The sequence below is a fragment of the Propithecus coquereli genome, unplaced genomic scaffold (genome assembly GCF_000956105.1).
Source record: "Propithecus coquereli isolate 6110/MARCELLA unplaced genomic scaffold, Pcoq_1.0 Scaffold65, whole genome shotgun sequence".
Lineage (NCBI taxonomy): Eukaryota > Metazoa > Chordata > Mammalia > Primates > Indriidae > Propithecus > Propithecus coquereli.
Genome location: NW_012152507.1, coordinates 73,342 through 94,847, shown reverse-complemented (window position 1 = coordinate 94,847; position 21,506 = coordinate 73,342). Strand labels below are relative to the sequence as shown.

Here is a 21,506-nt window from a genome sequence, read left to right as displayed (position 1 = left end):
TCTTTGAGTCACTGTTATCCTAGAATAGCAATTTTACAGACTACAAAGAATGCTTAATGTGGTAAATTTCTGTAAGTGGCCAGTTACAAATGATTCCTCATTAACTAATAAATGAAATTGTTTACTTGACCTACTACCTTATGTAAGCACTATACTAGTTGTTTTTACAAACATCACATTGACTCTGCATAGCAATCTTTCAAGGCATATATCATTATCTCAGTTTGACTAATAAATTTGAGGCTCAGGGGCTAAGAAACTTTCTCAAGACTATATTCTTGTAAGAGGCAGATCTACGTTTTAAACCACTACTGATACTAAAAAATGCATTAATCAGGTTACAAAAAATAAGTAATTCGAATACCAAATTCACAGATGAAAATGGAGTCAACTACAGGAAGAAAAAATTATTGCTCTTATTTTTAAAACAAAAATCCTACTATATTTCATTTTTTGGAACATATTTCTCCCTCTCCACTGATCTCACAGGTGTTGTTTATGACAACATGCACATCTGTAGAGGTGAACTGACTTACACAAAGCAGGACAGCCCGAACCCTCTCCCTATATTTAGATCCTTCAGCTCAGCTCTTAATTGCATAATTTAATCAGGACCCTCTAGAAGGGAAACACATCCATATTCATCACAGGCATCAAAGGAAACATCTTTACAAGTTATATCCTTTTACAAACCAACATATGGTCTCACGCCACTCTCCCAATTGTTGAACTCCTCCTCTGGGAAGAGCATGGAATTTTATTTCTTTTTATCACTTGAAAAAATCACTTCCCTCCTAATTCAGTAAAACTGGGTGGAGGCCACTTCCTCCACAGGTGAGAGAAATAAAACTTGTTGATCTGTCATTGTCAGGAATTTTAAAGTTAACCATTTATTTTACATATTTTCAAAATGGAAACAAAAGGCAGACTAAACCCAGGATGAGAAATCAGGGCATATTCTCCAGGCTTTCAAATAAAACGCCTAAAATTTTTTTGCCATTTTAAGATGGTTTCCAAATTGTAAAACAAGAGTCCTTAACTTGAAAAGGTTTCAGTTGTAGCTCTCCCACTTAGTAGCAGCACTTTGGGGAAAAACAAAAAAAAACAAAAAAAAACTGCTGAGCCTTAACTTGCTTTTCCACAAAATTTTGATAATACCACCTCCTCCACTGGGTTGTTACAAGGATTAAATATAAATATGCAAGACTGATTTGAAAATTATAACACAGTGAAAAACAAAGTATTTAACAGAGCAGTTTCACCAATGATACTAATTTTAATACTTTGTATATACAAAAAAAATTAAGTTTATGTTCTAGTTTTTTTCTGTTTAATAAAGTTCTAACTTTATAACAAGAAAAAAAGGGAAAACAATAAAAAGAAAAACCAATAGCCACTATAGTCATTCAATTTATTCAACAAACACCTACCATGTGCCAGGTACTATTCCAAGCACTGAGGACACAGCACTGAAAGAGAGACAAAAAGAGTTTCTCCAAGTGCATCCCTCCATGGGGCCGACATTCTAGGAAGGTTTCGTGGAGAATGTGATATTTCAATAGCGCCGTGAAAAGGAATAACTGGGGGAACCGCATTACAAAGAGAAGAGCAAGTGCAAAGGCCATTTGGCAAGAATGCGCCTGAAATGGCCAAGGAACAGCAAGGAGTCCTTGCTGTGGCTGGAATGGAGTGACTGAGGGGAGAGAAATGGAAGATGAGGTCAGAGAGCTGACAAGGCAGATGAACCACTGGGAGATTTGAGCAGAGGAGAGCCACTATCCGACTTACGGTCCAACAGAATTACTATGGTTTGCTGGGTTGAGAACAAACTGAAAGATGCAGAGATAAAAGTAGGGAGTATTCAGTAGGGAAACCAGTTAGGAAATTATGGCAATTGCTAAGGTATGAGATGATAACGAATTGGACCACTGTAACAGAAATGGTTACATTCTGGATCTATTTTGAAAGTACATAGATGAACAAGTAACACTTTACTGCTTATGTCAATAAAGAAAACAACCATTAGAAGTATGCAATCCCATATTACAGGGACTATGAAATTGAGTTTTGTTTTTTCTTTTTATGGAATCCTTCTAGACAGAGATTGAGTATTTGAGGTTGGGTCAAAGACAAGGCCATTGGAGAAGTAGTCTAAGAATTATGACAAGGGTACAGGTTGAGTATCCTTTATCCGGAACACTTGGGACCAGAAGTATTTCAGATTTTTTTGGATTCTGAAATATCTGCAGATACATAATGAGCTATCTAGGGGATAAGACCTAACTCTAAACATAAAATTCATCTGTTTCATATACATCTTATACACATAGCCTGAAGGTAATTTTATACAATATTTTTTAACCATGGCTAGACAGCAGTGACACAGTATTTTTAATAATTTTAAAACTTTGTGTATCAAACAAAGTTTTGACTGTGTTTTGACTGCAACACATCACATGAGGTCAATTGTAAAATTTTACACTTGTGGTGTCACATCAGTGCTCAAAAAGTTTCAGATTTGGGGGCATTTTGGATTTTTGGATTAGGGATGTTCAACCTGAGTCTAAAGGGAGCAAAAACTAGAAGTTAAATGTTGTAGGAATTAGGGTAGTAGGACAGAAAATAACTAACAAGGAAGGTTAGTAAGTGGTATAACCTTACATGATAGTCAAAGCTGGGTGTTTTTATAGAGGATGGTAGAAGGATGGTTTGGAGGTGGCAATGAAGAGGTCCGAGGGTTACAAGAAAAAATAGCCACAATTTGAAGTAGCTTCAAGGGAAGCAGCATCCTAAGATGAACACGCACAAAGATTTATGATCAAGGATATTCGTGTTCTAAACAATCCAGATGTCTAACAATAATGGAATGATTAAATAAATTATGGTACATTCGACTGTGATGTAACTGTTAAAGAAGAAGGAAAAAAAGACAGACTTTCATGTACAGCACTACCGTGAAAAGAAAACCATACCATAATTGTTCAGTTAAAAGAAGTAGCACGACAATATCTGTAGTATGATCCCTTTTTAAAAACATAAACAGAAACAAAAACTATGTATACACATGTGTTTTTAAAGGCCTGGAAAGAAATAAACAAAACTGAACAAGTGATTACATTTAGGAGTGAGCTGCGAGCAGGGGAGTGCAGGAGAGCTGGCCGCTTTTACTTTTAACAATAATAAAATTAAATAAATAAATAAAAACTGAAAGTAGGTAAGAGATTTATTCTGCATGGCTCTAGAGGACAACATTATGACCAAGAGGTGGCAAGATGTATCTTCTCATAAAGGAAAAAAAACCACTGAAAGTGTATCTGCACAACATGGAATGCCAATGAACGGGGATGTTCAGTGAAACGTATTCCTATATACAGGGTTGGAATACATGACCTAATTCTGGGTGAATATGATATGGATGGGAATGGAATGTACTTTATTAAGCAATTCAGCCACATGATCAAAAAATCCAATTCCACAAAATGGCATATTATAACAAAAAAGTAAGTTGCCTTTCCATTACCAATTCAAATAGCCATTAAATTTTTCAAGACATGAATTTCTTACCCAAAAAAAAAAAGTCTACATCACTTAAATATCTTCAAGAGCAATTTGGTCCTGTCCCTTTTCCAGTATATAAATCTGTTATTTGGAAGAATAACTTCTAAAAATCAAAGTTTATGTAACCACTGAAACAAACATTGAGGTCGGCCAGATTTCACTCTCCACATGACAATCAATGACAGCCTGTTTTCGATCTGCCAAACACTGCGCTGGACTTACAGACGTTCGCTTGGCCACCTCAGGGGAGAAACTGCACAAACAGCAGCAGCTCTGTTCCAGAATGTAAGCGCTCCCTCCACCTAGGAGCTAAATGAAGCAAATGCAAAGTTTTGCACTGCTTTTTGAGAAACTATGGTTTAGATACAAGTATCACCTGTGGAATTAGGCGAGACCAGTACCATAAATCTAGACCTTTTCTACCTCTGATGACTTGTTCAGTTCAGTCTTATCCACTAACTTCCCTACAGCAACTTATTTACCAATCAGAATGGAAAAACCCAATATAGGGCTCTTAGAAGCCTTCGGAATTTAAATTTTCCTCCTTTGCATGCTGAACTACTAAGAGAGCTTAGTCTCAATTAATCCATTATTTAATTGAACAAATTCTTTAAGCCCTTACCATCAACATAAAGGTGCAGTAGAAAGAAAATGAGTGTGATACAGTTCCCACCACCACCAAGCTTATAGTTACAAAGTAGGTGTGGGAAGCATGGGAGAACCATGTAATACGGTAAACTATGATAAGAGTCACAGGACACGTTCAGGCTCTTTAAGGAGGAACATAACAATCTGTGCCATTTTCTTTGCTACAACTTACTCTTCCATGCATCCCGAGCTTTGTGCTACTTACCTTGCAATGGAAAACCCAATAGTCCACTGACTATCAACCAGTTACATCAATGGGTACGAACAACAGAATGGATAATCCAAAGCTGTCTTAATAATAATTAACTATTGCCTCTAGAATGTATTAGGATTTAACAAAGAAAGCTTTTAATTATTTATATTTTGCTTAGACCAATAATAAAACTATTATATACCCTGAGAACATAGTAAATTCTAGAGAAATGACTATTCAAGATTCAAAAATTACTGTGGAAAAACCTGTAAATGGATAACAGTTAATTATAATGGTTTTATTATAAAAACTTATTAAGATAAATGTTTTGTCATATAAATCACTCATTTTTTTCTTGGAATTCAGAGTCTGCAAGAAACAGACTTTTACAGAACACAAGAAACATCCCAGTTTGAAAACTCAATGAACTTTTATTACCATCAGCACCAATTTCAAAGGGAGAAAGTGTCGTGTAGGTGGCTCTAAGGGAAACACTATGTAAAAATGCATCCATGGTCTCCACCAATTTCCAACACAAGTACAATTGTGCCTCGGTGTACACCGGGGATTGGTTCTAGGACCACCCCTCCCTCCCGCCCCCACATATACCAAAATCCGAATATACTCAAGGCCCTCGGGTGGCCCTGTGGAACTCGTACACATAAAAAGTAGGCCCTCCATATACTCAGGTTTCACAGCCCTTCAATATTGTATTTTCTATCTGGTTTTGGTCGAAAAAAATCTAAGTATAAGTAAATCTGTGCAGTTCAGGCCTCTGTTGTTCAAGGGTCAACTGTATTGAGAAAGAATTAAAAATCATTCATATAACATTATCATCACCACCACAATGAATAACCAAGCGCTGTTCTGAGCACTTTAAACTTACTAAATAACTTCCTCAATCCTTACAAGAAACCTAGAAAATAAGTACTATTAATATTAAATATTTTAGAGATATGAAACTGAGACACAGAAAGGTTAAGAAACTTGCCAAGGCAACCCCTCTACCACCCTCCTTCTCCCAAGTAACCTCCTCTTTTGTCTGCTGCATAAAGCAGGACTGACAAGCAAGGATTTGCTTACAGTTTTATGTTAATCCCTCCATCTCCTTCCCCTCCCTTCCCAGCTTAGTCATGGTTTTCTTGTTGCTTTCCTTCTTAATATCTTCCCACATTCCTAGATATGGAAAGATCAAGAGTTTTTATAAGGGTAGCAGTGATAAAACTAAATTCACTTTAATCTAAAGAGTTTAGAATAAGGATAAGAAATTATAAGCTATAATTCAACAAGACATAAGCAAATTATCAATATTACTTCACACCAAAAGCCCACGTATGTGTTCAACTCTTAACGATCCTTTTGTTATGATGAATCTGTGGAATATTAACGATAAATTCCTTTTACGAAATTAATTTTCTTTACAGTCCCACTGATTATTTTTAAGGTCCTTTATTGAAAACATAAACAAAACAAAACAACAAAAATTACTGGCTCATTTTTTTTCTTGAGGTCATACTTTTCCAATCAAGTAAATGTAGAGATAAAGAAAATGTAACCAAACTAAAATATAATACTCTTTCAAGTACTATATTTTAATATAGATAAAACACCAAAATATTAATTTTAGTGCCTAACACCCAGCTGTAAGTCACAATGCTATTTATAGACAATGGCAAAAAAACAGTACTCTGAACTCAGGAGGATGTGGGCTGAGAAGGTGAGGAGTAGCGGGGAATAAAGCAAACCGCGGACGGCTGTGGCAGCAGCAGTGGTCGGTGCCACCACCCCTTCAGTTCTCCTGTCTGTCTCCTGGGCAGTTCATCTTCTACTTCAAGGTTTCTCAATGTCAGCGTCACAGTTGTTTAGTGGCGTCTCTGGCCTCTGCACACCAAATGCCAGCGGCAACGCCCCAGCCCCTATCCCTAGTTGTAACAACCAGAAACTTTCCTAGACGTGGCCAGCTGACCCACTGCTCTATTCCACCACGCTTTGCCTCTCCCTTTCTCATTGTCAGCTAAGCATCTCAGGCCTCAACAGCTTCATTTAACTCCACTTCTAGACTCTAGGACTCCAGGAATTGCTGACTCCTTCACAAAGGGAAAAGGGAAAGATGTCAAACATGCACACCCTTTCTTGCTATCTCTCTTCTCCTCAAAGGAAAAAAAGGGGGAGCAAAACAGTCAATCCCCAGAACTTAACTGGTGTGGCGTCTGAGCACCTACAACAGGAATCACCCAGTGCCAAGCGCTGCGGACCATAAAAGACACAGTTCACATCTGCGAGGAAGTTACAACATACCGTATTGTATTTCCTGACACATTTTTCAAAATGAAAAATCCACTCAAGTACCTACTGTGTGTCAATCCAACAGTTCTTAATATTGTTGAAGGTTAATAATACTGATACTCTCTGTGGTACTTTTTAAAAGCTCCCTACCATAGCCTTCAATAGGATGGGCCCAGGCATTTTTGCGGTGCTTGTTCCTGCGATTCTGCTGAGCAGACAAAATGAGAACCACAGTGCTGGGCACTACGCTAACACAAAGATCATAAAGACACTGTCCATACCCGCAAGGAACTCAGTCTGAAGGGTTAATGAGGTAACTGTAATAAAAGGTATTACGACAGAGGCTAGACTAGACAAGCAGGTTTGCATTGCTCCTTAAAGTTACAAGATCCCCAGTGCAAGTCCTACATTTATGACCCCTTGTCCCAACTTTATCAATAAGAGATATACTATGAATGTAAGTATAAATATAAATAAAGACACTCAAAACCTTGCTGAGGGAATGAACTAAGATAGAAGAGGGCTGGAAGCAAAAACTCTACCAACTGCATCAGACAAAATCCCTCGATTTTAAAAGACTATCCCAACTGTAAGTGAAACATCTTCAAACTTACAATCTCCTCTTACCAATTAGATGCTTCTTCAAGGCAGAAGATGACTTACACATTTCTCTGTTACTCCCGAAACAGAGCCCAGCGCTGGCTGCACAGCAGAAATGCATGCAACACTTGCTGAATTGGTTAACAGCAGCATAACAAAAAAGCAGAACCCCACAGTAAGGATGCACCCTTTTCAGAGGACGCTTTCCTAGAATATAGAACATCTCGGCCCACACAATGTGACAAAACTCTTCAGTGTTTAACCGCAAATAAATGCTATAAATATAGTTTTTGTGCCAACATTTAAATGGTAATCAAGTTAATTTTGTTCACAGTGAACAGAAAAACATTTAAAACCAATCAAATATGCCCTCAAGCTCAAATAAACTAAATAGAAGTCCTGAGTACACAAATAGAAACACATGGAAAATAAAGAGGTTATTATTAATTATGCTGGACTGCAAAGCCAGCAATGGGCAGAAAGCAAAACAGGAAGTGGTAATAGACGAGATGGCAAGCTATACACAATCCGCTGTATCATTTGTACGGCAACGTTCACCGCATCATTATTCTCTTTTCCACAAAAAGCTGTTGTCTTTGATAAAATTAAGACCCATTTTCCAGGTATTCGTTCTTTCTGTCCAACTTAGCTTTAAGTGTTTGAGTGACAGGTCTGACGGACACAGACCACTTCGGAACATCACTCAGAAAGGGCTTAAAGGACCAGCAGGGATGCCAGCAGACCAAGCCGTGAGCCTGTAGGTGAGATTTAAAAGTCTTTTTCCCCGCCACCTGTGAAATATTTGCAGATCATTTCAAAGAAAGGAGACAGTAAGGCAGAAGACAAATTCTGATTCCCTCTAATGGCTAGGTAAGAATCCACTTAATGTTAAACTGACTGTAACTCAGTTAGGTAAGGATCCTACCAATAACCAACAAACGCATTCCCTTATGGGCAGCATATGAAAGCCTTTTTAAACCTGTAATATTGTAAAACATATACCTGGTCTTTGACCCCATTTTCTGGCATACAACTCCCAAAATCCTTGGAGACTCAAAGTGATGTCTTTTTGTATGCTGATTGACTGAGGGCTGGCAGTCCCTCCATAGCTTCAGGATGGGGGCTGGTCACCTTGGGAAAGGCCAAGGCAAGATTAGAGGGTGAGGACTTTCAGCTCCACCCTCCAACCTCCGGGGAAGCAGGAGGAGAGGGCTGATGGTAACATCAATCACAACAATTGCCAGCAGTTTCATCAATCATGCCTACGTAATAAAGGCTCCATAAAACCCCAAGAGGACAAGGTTCAGAGAGCTTCTGGACAGCCGAACACGCAGGAGTTCCCGGAAGGTGGTGGACCCCGGGAGGGCATGGAAGCTCCCCGCTCCTTCCCCCATACCTTTCCCTGCGCATGTCTTCATCTGTATCCTTTGCAATATCCTTTATAATAAACTAACTGTAAGTTTCCCTGAGTTCTGTGAGCCATTCCAGCAAATTAATTGAACCCAAAGAGGCGGCTGTGGGAATCATAACTTGAAGCTGGTTGGTCAGAAGTTCCGGAGACCCCAGCTTGTTGAGTAGTGGTGGTGGGGGGCAACCGTGGGGACTGAGGCCATCTCCGAGTAGATAGTGTCAGAACCGAATTGAATTAGAGGACACCTAGGCGGTGTCTGCTGCTGGTATGTGGGGAAAAACCCCCACAAACCTGATCACAGAAGACTTTTGTGTTGACTGCTGTGGTGTGAGAGCAGAAGAAAAGCAGTTTGAGTTTTTCCACCGATAGAAAACCCATGACCGTTAACTATTATCCTTTAAAGAAAATTGAGAAAATTAAACGCTGATGCTCAACTTTTAAAAACGTTTTTACTATAAGGGGTGTTACTACTACATGGAGGAACTTTTCTCACTTTCATACCTTATAAACTCATCCATCTCAATAATCAAAACCATATTCCAGGACCATCACTGTGTTTCATTTCAATGAGTAAATGCCACTATAAAATCTATCAGAAAGAGGCCTATTTCAACATGCTCTAGGAAGCATCGGTGTCTTTAAGGTTCATTGAGGATGCCAGTTGTCTTAGAAACTGTGTATAACTGATAGCCCCTAAAGGGTTTAGACCACCTCACATTCTAATAAGGAAACTCCTAGTCCAAAATCATGTCATGGAAGGAAGAAGGATACTTGCCTTTTACAGCTCCAGCTATAGATATCTTGTACCTCCTCCTAACTCCAGATTCTCATAGGTGGCTGGAAAATTTTGGCTTCCCTTCCCTCAACAAGAAAAGCCCAGTTTTCCCAGTCTGATACTTATGGTCCATAAAGAGTAACAAAATAAAACAAAAGGCATCATCCCTATTCTCGTCAAGAGTCTCATCCAGGACACAGCAGAACACTTTATGTTTATTAGTAGTTTGTTTGTCATTTGTTTGTGAATTGGTTGTTCACATCCGTTACCAATTTTTCTATTGGGATGGTGTTTCCTATTGATAGAGAGTTTCTTACACAGAACAATAACTTGTTGCAAATCTGTTATCTGTCTTCCAGGTTGTGTTTCTGAGTATGTTTCATCACATAAATGTTGTCAAATCTATAAAGATTTTCCTTTATTGTTTCTGCCTTTTGAGCCATATTTAGAAGGGCTCTGTAGCTGGCTATTAATAACAACCTCCCCCGTCCCCGAAATGGCATAAATCAATCTCCTTCTTTCCTTCTAACACTATAACAAGAATTTATTCCAAAATCTTTCTGCACTAAGCATGTATTGCTTTAATGAAAAAGAAATTGTTTTAACAGTGATAAATGCTATAAGATTAATAGACAAATTCAGAATCCAGTACTTAATTTTTAAAGATCTGGGCAACTTAAATAACTTCAAATCATCAAAGAGATTCTTCTCTTAGTTCAATTACTATACTTTTCTTAGAAACCTTTATCTAAGAATCGTTAGGGAAACGCTTTATCTACAAATTCCTAAACTTGGTATTTCACTATTTCATTGCCAGGATTCCCACTGTTTACCTCTTTTCAATTTATTTAGTGCATTAGGCTCCTTACAACCTGTCATCCCCTTATCTAGACTGGACTAGATACTGTCCTCATTAACAATCTAGACTGTAAAAAAAAAAACAAAACACTCATTGATTTTTATAAATAGCTTACATTTTCTGAACGCTCATTATGTGCCAATTCCTATGCTAAATCTTTTATGTATTCTATATTTCGTTGACAAAGATACATCTTTCCCTCCTATTTTAACACCTCTGAAACCAGGAAGTCTTACAATTAATGGTATGTCTTATTTAATTGACAGGTTTTTTTCCTCAGTACATGAAATAATGTCTTAGCACAATCTTAGATTAGATGAAAAATGGAAGTGTAACTCATTTCATCATCATAGCAATCGTGAGGCTGATACTATTATCTCTACTTCTCAGACAAGGGAGCTACAAAAGTTAACAGTAGCTTTCCCAAAGTTATAAAGCAAGTAAATGTTAGGCTTGGACTTAAACCCAGGCAGTCTGAATCTAGAGCTTTTCTCTGAGCCCATTTGCTATGACTAAACCTACCAGGCCACAAAGTGACACTAGAAAGTGACAACTACCTAGTGTACTATACAGCCTCATCTTCACTTCACTTCACTTCACCCTAGGCTTCCCACCAACTGTTTAGAATTTGAATTCTTCGTAGATTCCCTGGCACACTACCTACAATGTTTCTTCCAAAACCACTCTCTGTCCATAGACTTCTTTCCCTCAATCTTTGAATACGAAAAGGTCTCATCTATTTTCAAAAATAAGTCACTTGGGGGAGTATAAGAATCTATTTCTCACTTCTTAATGTGCTCACTTTCTTCTGAAAAACCACATTCACTTGCTTATCCCATTTTCTCCTTCACCCTGAACCAGACATTTCCCCCTCCAAACCTATCTCTGGAATCTCTTCCTGTGGCTTCCTGGTTTCACCACTCTTCTGACCCCACACCTTCCAGTTCTTCGTCTCCTCCAACAGTCTCTCAAAACAGTCTACTTCAAATTAGCCTCTTCCTTCTACCAATTCCTAATTTGGAGATCCAATGAAAGAATCAAACTACCAGCTGTTTCTCTCTTCATGGTTCTCCCAGAATACCCAATAGATGACTACCCAGAGTGTACACGTAAGACTCACAGATCCTTCCTAAACTTTAGTAATGTATCTCCAACTTGCCTGTAGAATACTTCTACTTAGATATCCCACCGTAAACTCAACATGTCAATTCTAATTTATTATTCATGCAATCCTTATTCCTTCTACAACCAGTTCTTCCCTATTCTTAAGTAATAGCATTATAAATTTTCCGGCCACCAAGGTTGGAAACTTAAGGACAATCTCTGATCTCTCTCTCTCATTACTCTATAACCATATAATTACCAGTCTTCATGGTTTTTTGCCCACAAAAACCTTTCTCTTTCCATATACACCTTTACCAGAGATTTATCATCATGTAGATACATCTATAGCTTTCTTATTAATCTCCTGGCACTGGGCTCTTCCCTCCAATCCGAACTACATGTTCAAACACTTTCAGTGACTTCCCAATGCCTCCTCATTCTGGTACTGTAAAGTCCTCAAATTCCTACCCCAACTACCCTTTCTGAGCATCTCCACCCCACCAGACTGGGCTCCATCAGGAATATCCACTGAGGTCAGGCAGAGCAGCCCACTCGCCTCTGAGTATGTGCTATTCAATAGGACAGCCACGTGTAGCTATTGAAACATAAATTAATTAAAACAAAAAAATGCAGTTCCTCAGTTGCGCTAGCCAAATTTCAAGTGCTTGATAGCCAATTGTGGCTAAACCTATTGCTTTAGACAGCGCAGATACAGAACATTTCCATCACTGCAGAAATTCTACTGGACAGTGCTGCTCTAGAGATAACACTCAGGCTTATTTCCTAAGTCTCCGGGCCACTATTCTGCCTAGAATGTCTCTCACCCTTCTACCTATGCAAACCCACATGTCCCACCATAGCACAGCGGTCCCCACGTGAGCTGTCTGTACTTACTCCTATCTTACCTTGTATTTTTTATGTGTCTTCTCACTTATGAGAACTAATAAACATTCACAAAATAAATGAAGCATATACTATTATAATACTGCACCAAAATTATCAAACAAGGGGATACTGAACATCCCTCCTCATTAATGAGATACGTTCCCCTTCAATTTAAACAAACAAAAGATCTTGCATTTAACCAACTGAATAATGACTTAATTTAATGCCTAATTATAATAGTTGAAAGGAAATTAGTTCCCCTTTCTTTTCTTGCAGTTTTAAAATAGAAAGGAAAAAAAGCTATAAAGGTCTGAAATACTTCTACTTTGCATAAGCATACCACAAAGAAGCCACAAAAAATAGACAAGGAGAAGAAAATAAATGAATAGTTTGAGTAACTATACCCTAACATTCTCAGATTGTGGGGGAAATATCCATAGTACAGCAGCCCTAAAATTCAGGGGAAACTACAAATAAAAGTGTTTAAAAATTATGTATAAAAATATATTTTGAATCACTAGAAAAGCTCCCCTATTCCCTTCCCCCTAAACAGGACATAGTGAATATTCATTTACATCCTGAGCTCAAAAGCATATAGGTGGGTAATTAACAACTGTATGTACATGCATTCTTTCTTTCAATTTAGACTTGTTTCAAAAAAATTAGTTAAGAAACCAATCTACCACGCCACAGACCTGGGTTCTTACAAGAGAATAAGGCTTTTTCAAACACTAGGAACAGAGAAGAGATTTGGGAGAATCACCAGGTTAGGACTTCCTCAAATCTCAGAGGAATTGATGCTTTATTTTCAAGACAGAGTCTTCTCAAAAGCTCTGATTTTAGCTAACAGCAATTACAAAGATGCTAAACTGTTCAAATACTACAGTTCCCAGTACCTTCCTAAAACTCTGATGTAGTCACTGGAGTTGAACTGTTTATGAAAGTTTTGGCTTTTCCTGTCTGAAAGATAGCTCCCTTATGCAAATGAATGTTATGAACAGCCCGCCCATTTCTGCAAGTCAGCCAGTAACAGCTGTAAATGTTACTTTTTTCCATATAGGACTAGTGGCGCATCTCCAAAACTGATACCATCTTGATAATGCATACCAAAATGAATGTTTTAATTTAGATTTTAAGTAATTGCACTCATGCTACTTATCTTTGGCTTTTTCTCCCTTTTCTTTTTAAAGGAAGCTACAGCAGAGTGTTAAAAATACTTCAGGTATTTTTGCTGCAAATCAGATGACAGATCACCAGATTAGACTGAATATTTGTACTACCAGACAACGGCAGAAAAGGAATATAGTAAGTCAAGAGATTTCAGCTTGGAGCAAAGAGAAGATGCCCCTGTTTGTTATCAAAGCATGTCTTGAAATTTTGGTACCAGAAAGTAAAACCACAGAGTAAGTACCAGAACATTTCATCAACCTCAAAGTCATTTTATGACTTAATACCTATTTTCTCCATATTTTAATATTTAAATTATCCTTTTTCTCCTCAGACTTGTCCAACTCTCTCCCTGATACTCCCTAGCTCCTTCCCTAAATACCCCAAACTTTAGCTTTTGGTTAGGAATGCAATTTGAGAGTCAAAAGAGGAGATTTTATTTTGAATTTGTTGTATGTCAGAACTGCCTGATTTAATTTGAACTGTGTACAATCTTGGATTTCCCATTTTCTACTAAGGTCCTATTGATTAAATTAGACATACGGCTTTTCTCTTCCATCTCCAGAATGAAAAAAAATCTACTTTAATATGTAGAAAACAAACAAACACACATCTCTGTATGGTTGTCAGACTTGATTCCTATTTAGCTCAAACAATGTTAGTATAAAAAGTCATTATCATGCCAAATTCTTTCCTTTCCTGTCTAAATTACACTGGACCCAAAGCCTCAGAAACACAGTGAGCATGATAGGAAAAAAAACAAACAAATGGGTACTTCACACTAGGAAGGACCCAGGTCCTAGCTTTCCCTCTTCCAATCACTAGATGGGTGACTTTAGACAAGCTGGTTATCATCTCTGGGTCTCAGATTGCTCATCTTGATATGGACCAACTAGATTAGGAAATCTTTAAAGCAACCTTTAACACTAAATATCTCTATTCTCTGTAAAGGCAATTACAAATCAATGTTTATGAAAGCACTCAGCAAGGCAGTCCCATGGATGTACTTCACCTGAAAGACCATGCGATGTGGGTACTTAAGTGTACACATAAATTCACCAGGCTATAGCAGCATTTTTGGATAGGAGGATGGAAATAAGGAGAAGATATAGGATCCACAGTTTTGTCAGATTTAAATAGCCCTGATCCCAAAAAGTTAAGAACAACTGAATTATAAAAGACATTGTACAAAAGTAGGCATTAGATGTTTTTTAAAAAAATCCCCGAGGAATTTGCAACGAACTATTCTTATCTCAAGGCTCAGTGGTTAGCAGCTCAGGGAAGAGAGATTAATTTTGATTAGACAGATAAACTGAACTACTAGAATTCTCCTCATAAGTAATATCAACTTGTGATTATACAAGAAAAGGCAACAGTAGAGTAAGAGGCAAGTAGAAGGAATTATTTAGAAACACAGAGGTAAAACTAATTTGGCTTTGAAATGCATTACTTTTATGTCAGATATATTCTTCAAATTAAGTACTGCTTAGATAAGTATTAACATTATTTTTCCTTTCTTAAACACTTAAAATAGAAGAAAATAGCCCAGAAAAACACAACAGAAGGCAAATTTGTCTAAAGGCCTAAAAAATTAAAAGCGAAGTCACATCTATACTGGCACAGTAGAACACAGCAGAACAATGTTTCCATCTAGCATATTTGGGTACGCTAGACGAAAGACCAAAGGGTAGAGTTGAGAATGAGGCTCTAGAGTCAGATTGCCTTGTTCATATCCCAGCTAAGATTATAAACCATAATCACTCTCTAGTTATGCAGCCTGAGGCAAGATACTGAATCACTCTGGCTTCAGTTTCTTTACCTGTAAAATGTGATTAACAACCACATTTTAAAAGTTTTGAGACTTAAATGAGATATTAATATTATAAACAATGCCTGGCATACATACATCTAGTAGAAGTTTAGGAAAAAATCAGCTACGATTATTTCTCCTACCCTAATACTCTAAATTAAATTAGGATCCATGACACTAATGATGATAAAATCTACAGAAAAGTCAACCTCCTTTTATCTTGTAGCTTCAACTGTCACTTCCAAACTGTTCTTTAACACCAACAGCTACTTAGTAGTAAAATTAATTGATATATGTCTTTCTCTCTTTAACCCCACAAACTCATGAGTAGAAGTAATAAGTGAGAAGAGAGGCAAAGGTCCTGGGGCAGCACTACCAGAACCTCCGGCGATGATGGAACTATTCTGTATACACACTATCCAATCTGGTAGCCGCTAACAACATATGGTTACAGAGCACTTGAAATGTGGCGAGTACTGAGAAAACACATTTGTATTTTTATTTATTTAATGTTAATTTCAACTTAAATAGCTACCTGTGACTATGGCTGCCTTATTGGACAACACCAACCCTAGATGACCCATAAACTGAATAAGCATTGGTGAGAAATCTAAGCAAAAAATAAGGATGTTCTTTTCCTGAAATGTTCACATGTTCAATTCAAATACCTTTTTTTTTAGTGGAGGCCTGGTAACCGTGACTAGTTAAAGAAATAACATGTCAGCTGATACATCAATACAGTGCAAACTCAGTGCTAATAAAGGGACCAGAGATAAGAAGTACCTGGTCCTCTAATATTTTAGAAGGTCCCTAAGGCCAATTTAAATTCAAACTCACAAAAAGCATGATTAAGCACAAATCAGAAGTTATCAGCACCCCCCAAAGCATCTGTTTTTCCACTACCAAATGAAAAGCTACTTACACAATGCAGAGTAAATATCTCTGCATTTATCTGCATTTTTTTCCAGAAATTCATAGTTCTGTAAGCCTTTCTTCCCTTTTTCAGAAACATTAGTGTCCTGCCAATACACGAGCCTTTCCACTATAAACAAAATCCATGTACCACCCATATCCGAAGTATAACGCCAGACTCCTGCTTAGCTGCCCCTGTAATACGGTTTAATTATGATGACTGAACTAATAGGCTGACATCATAGACTTTTACAGGCTGACCCCATGTCATCCTGATGTATCATTTTGCACCAGTTCAGTGCTGTAAATCAATTTAAGATCTCAAGCAGGTTGAAAAGGCTGGTAATGATGCTTTCTCTGCCGTCTCTGGAGACTCTACATTATACACAACTTACATTATTTATAAAGCCTCAATGATGCCTCCATTAGCCCTGTAAGACTACACAAATGAGATCTTTTATACACACACAACTTGGCCTTCATTATGTAGGCTACTGCAGCTTAAACATGCTTGTCTAATTACACTCAAGTTACTTCTTTTCCCAGTCTACCGAGTTACTAGATTTTATCTTTAACCCAGAATCACTGAAAATCAAAATTACAAACTAAAACTTAGTTTTCAACTAAAGTAATAAATGTAGTTAGGGAAAATGAGACTTACTTCCTCTTAATACTTTATGAACTTAGTAGAAATAACATTACTTAAATTCCAAGAGGTGTAAGAGGTCAACGTTTTTAATTGCCTAGTAACTGTCATTTCTCTAAAATGCAAAGATCATCAGCTCTTCAAGGGTGTAAAACTAAAGGATACTGGCAAAAAGAAAAATGTATTTGGTTACATACCTATGGTTGTAGGGGTCAAAACTAAATCAAGGACAAATCCCTACCCTCAGAAGAAACCTGATCCCTCCTGGATCTTCTAGAGGCTCTGGCATCACCCGCCTCCCGAAAATCATTTCTCTCACGACCCTAGCTAGTTTCCTAAGAACTGTAGTATTACACAAATGGTACACCACCTGCACAGAAATATCAAATAATTGCAAATGGGAAGACAGGAGGTGAGGGGAAGACAAACACTTTAATCATACATCATATTTAAGACTGCCACCTACATCAGAGTAACACTGATGCAAAAATATTTATGCCAATTGAAAATGCTAGGGCAGAGAACAATAGCTCTGTCTCAATTCTTTTTATTAATAAATAGTGATTCCAATACTGCTCACCTACTTTCATTACAATTTAAAGTGGTAATTATACACAAGATGAAAAATCACCATGGGCAGGGAACAGTTTTCCCGTTGTGTTACTGAGGTGTGGGCATGTTATCCACGACAATTAGAATAAGAGATGTTCTGAAATAAAGGAATTCTGTCATTTTAGCCGCTGAGAATTCCAGCAACAGGAAGACCTAACAGTAATCATGCAACTTCTGTATCATTCCACGTACTCTGAAACTCCAAATACCACGGAAGGAAAACAACAGGAGAGCAAAGAAAAAGGCCGGTTATGACAGCACTCACGAAAACGATGCTCGGGAGATGGTTCTGAGACGCGCCTCAGTTTTCAGAAGGAAAGCGCCTTACTGGTTATGTTGCACCGTGCATTTAAAAATCGCATGCGCCTCAAAATAAACAAAAGCCGCAGCTACCGTAGTTGTGAGATCTGGCAAGCATTTGTTCCTCCTCCCTTCCTAAAGCACATCAAGGAAACGCTCTCCCTTGAAACCTTCACACATATTCAGCAACTGGAAAAACAAGCCCACGTCCGTCTCTCTCACACCCACCACCCCCACCTGGCCACAGAAACAACCCCGAGAAACACTAACAAAGACGGAGCGGGGTAAAGGAGCCGTTGTCCATCAGCGAGCTCACGCACACACACGCAGTGAGGCAATCGAATCCGGTAAAGGGAAAGGAATGAGACGACACTCGGAGACGCAGGGGGTGTAGGCGGAAGAGGAAAAAAAAAATTACGCGCCGCCGCTAAACCTTTGAATAAATGAGAGGGAATTTCGGTGCGAACTTCGCTTGACCTCGACCCCACACAGGCTGGCTGGGGCAGAGAGGGGAGCCCGTGGGGGATGCGGAGGGGCGCGGGGCGCCGGGTGTCCCCCGCTGCCGGATCCGCTCCGCCGGGCGCCGGGCGCGTGAAGGGGCAGCCCCGGCGGCCGTCCTCCAACTCCCGCAAGGGTCGCCCCGGCCGGCGAGGGGACACAATGGGCTCGCTGGCCGCGCGGACCGGCCTGGCCGGGCTGCAAAAAGGGAAAGAAAACCCGGGAGCGGGCGGCGGGGGAGGGCGGCCAGTGAGGTCCCGCGCGGGCAGGCCGGGGGCGAGGCTCGGGGGCCGAGGAACGCGGCGTCCCCCCAGCAGACCCAACAAAGACGCGAGGGGAGCCCGGCCAGCTGCGCGCGAGGGGGGACGCGGTGGCAGGTTCGCTCCTCCGAGCGGCCGGGAGGCGCCATCATGGGGGGGGGTCGCGGTCCGCCCCACGCGGGGAAGAGCCCCCTCCCCGGCGCAGCCCGCGCCGCCGCCCCGCAGCACCGCAGCGGCCCGCGCCTGCCCCAGCCGGGGCGGCCGCGGCGCTGGGAAGCCCAGGGCGCCGAGCGGAGGGCGGGGACGCGGCTGAAGGGGAAAGTTGGGTTCGGGTCTGTTTCGTTTTACCGGGTTGGCGGCGCGCCCGTCCGCGCGGGCGCACGAGTGGCCGGGCGAGCGGGGTCCCGCGGCCCCTGTCCGGCCGGCCGGGCGCTGCGCCGCGATCTGCTCCCAGGATCCCTCCCCGCGCCTCGCCCGGGCTTGAGCCGCTCGGCCTCTCCTTCCTGCGCCCGCCCGCTCGCTCCCGGAGCCTGGATTGATCTGGTCGCGCTGGCGTCAGGGAGTCGGAGCCGCCCAGCCTCCACTCCTCGGCTGCCAGCACCCGGCGCACTCGCCCGCCCGCTCGCTCACACGCGCACCCGCGCGCCGCCGCCGCCGCCGCCGCGCGACCAGGGATCCTCTCCAAATTCCCTGCCGGGCCGGCGCGGGGGAGCGGTCCGAGCCACTGGCCCCCGCCCCCAGCCCCACGCCCCGTTTATTCCAAGGAGAGGAAGCAGCACGGCGGCTTTCTGACTTTCCTAACCCTGTCTTTAGTCCCGGTGGAGCGGCCTGGGTGCATTCTCTTCAAGTAAAGTTCAACGTTCCGTGTGTTTATTTTCTGAAATGTTCATTAAAAGTTCATTCCACTGCGCCCACCGAATCGTCCTAGAAACATGGAGTGCATTTTTGACAGTTTTCATTGCCCCTCGCTCACTCCCCCAGTGATTTGCAGGCCCCAGAAGTTGCTCGTGCCCAGAACTGGATAGCCTGGTGACTATTGCTTGTGCTTATACCAAAGCCTGAGTCAACAGATGCATTTTGTGCCAAATGGAGATCCAATGATTAGGGTAGGTAACCTTGTTGCTCCAAATAATGGCATGCCACAAGGCGATCTCTCCCTTTTTTTTTTTCTTTTTGTGTGTTTTCTTTATTTTTTAATTGATACATTGTAATTGTACATATTTGTGGGCTACAATGTGATATTTTGATACATATATACTTTGTATAATGATCAAATCACAGTAGTTAGTGTATACATCACCTCATGCATTTATCATTTCTTTGTGGTGAGAAACCCCAAAAGGGCGATATCTCTTTAGAACTCTAAATTTTTGGTTCAATTTCTACAATCTTTTAGATGACACTAACTCCCCCCAAACAAAAACAAACTTTTATCTACCCTATCTGCATAGATATTGAAAATATCTTCTTACAAGTGTCAGCTTATCTCTTGGCTAACTTGCTGGAAGCTGGCATAAAATCTTGGGTAATTACCATAATGTTCAATTATGTTTAGAGAAGAATAATTATTCTGAGGAACATATTTCACATGAACCAAAAAAACTGTTACCAGCAACATAAAGAAGGTATCAAAGATCAATGTAAATTAATGGTACTTTCTAATTGTTTGTATACCTTTACATGTCTGGCATTCCATTTTAAATTCCTATTTATTAATTATTATATCTGCATTCCATGTTTAATTATTCAAAGGAAAGGCAACAAATCCCATAAAACTCAGAAAATGCCATTTATAAATTATGTATCAGAATATTTCTGCTAATTAAATTCCTTTCTTCCTTAAACTATTTGAGCAGTTTATTGGTCAATTCTTGGACCTCATCTAATTTTCCTAAAAGCAGCATTTGGCACAATTGATCATTCTCTGTTCCTTGGAACAACTGCTCAAGCGAACCTTGTTAAATGCCTCTCAGATCAGGCCTCCCCTGTGCAAACCCTCACTTGATAAATAGAATGAGATATACACACACACACATATACGCATATATACACACAAGGGAACATTATTCAACCATAAAAAGGAATGAAGTACTAGTACATGCTTTAAGGATGAACTTTCAAAACATAACGCTGAGTGAAAGGAGGTAGACACAAAAGACCACGTATTGTATTCTTCCCTTTTCATGAAATGTCCAGAGTAGGCAAATCTATGGAGACAGAAAGTAGACCGGTGGTTGCCTAGGGTTGGGGGAATGAGAAACCTGGAGGGTGATAGCTAAAGGTTATGGGGTGATGAAATTGTTCTGAAATTAGTCTCTGGTGATGGTTGCACAACTCTGTGGATATACTAAAAGCCGCTGAATTACATACCGTAAATGGTGAGTTATATGGTATGTGAATTTTATCTCAATAAAGCTATTTTTTTAAAAAACATGATAACTAAATGCAGTATTTGATCCTTGATTGAAATCCTGAGTGGGGGTGGGAGGTGAAGCTATAAAATGACATTATAAAGCTGTTAATATTTTTTTAACCTATACATGGCCTTTCTTAGTGCAATCCTAGTAGCCTCAAGTGATGCTTATTAATATTATGTATGCTATAAAATTCAATTTTGCCCCTTGTGCAAGTTATTTCTTTAAATGGTAATAAAAATTTGGATACTCTTTTTTTTTTTAAAGGACACTGGGACTGTTGTAAAAGCCTAAATGTGGACTGTATATTAATATCATTGTATTAAAATTTTAAAAACATCTTTACTTGGCTCCTCATTTTACTCAGAATAAAAGTTCTCACAAAGTATACAAGACCCTATATAATCTTTCCTCCCCCACCTCCTTTACCACTCTGGCCTGGTGTCCTGCTCTCCCTCTTGCTCCAAGCCTCCTCTCTCTTCTGGAACAATCTGGGCACACTCCCACCTCAGTACCTCTGTGCTAGCTGCTCCCACCCTTTCTTAGTTCACTTTGTGTTGCTGTAACA

General features: G+C 39.9%; 1 protein-coding gene across 2 annotated transcripts in view; it reads right to left on the bottom strand.

The window, feature by feature from the left end:
* The window catches only part of SMAD1 (SMAD family member 1), a 73,374-nt gene extending 54,203 nt beyond the window's left edge, over window positions 1-19,171 (bottom strand). Inside the window, exon 1 of one of the 2 annotated variants that reach the window (XM_012660074.1) lies at window positions 18,873-19,171. The gene's annotated coding sequence lies outside the window, so the exon portion shown is untranslated. Of the gene's footprint in view, window positions 1-18,036; window positions 18,099-18,872 lie in introns of those variants that run through there. The other variant, XM_012660075.1, reaches the window with a different exon arrangement.
* Window positions 19,172-21,506: the final 2,335 nt, after the last annotated feature.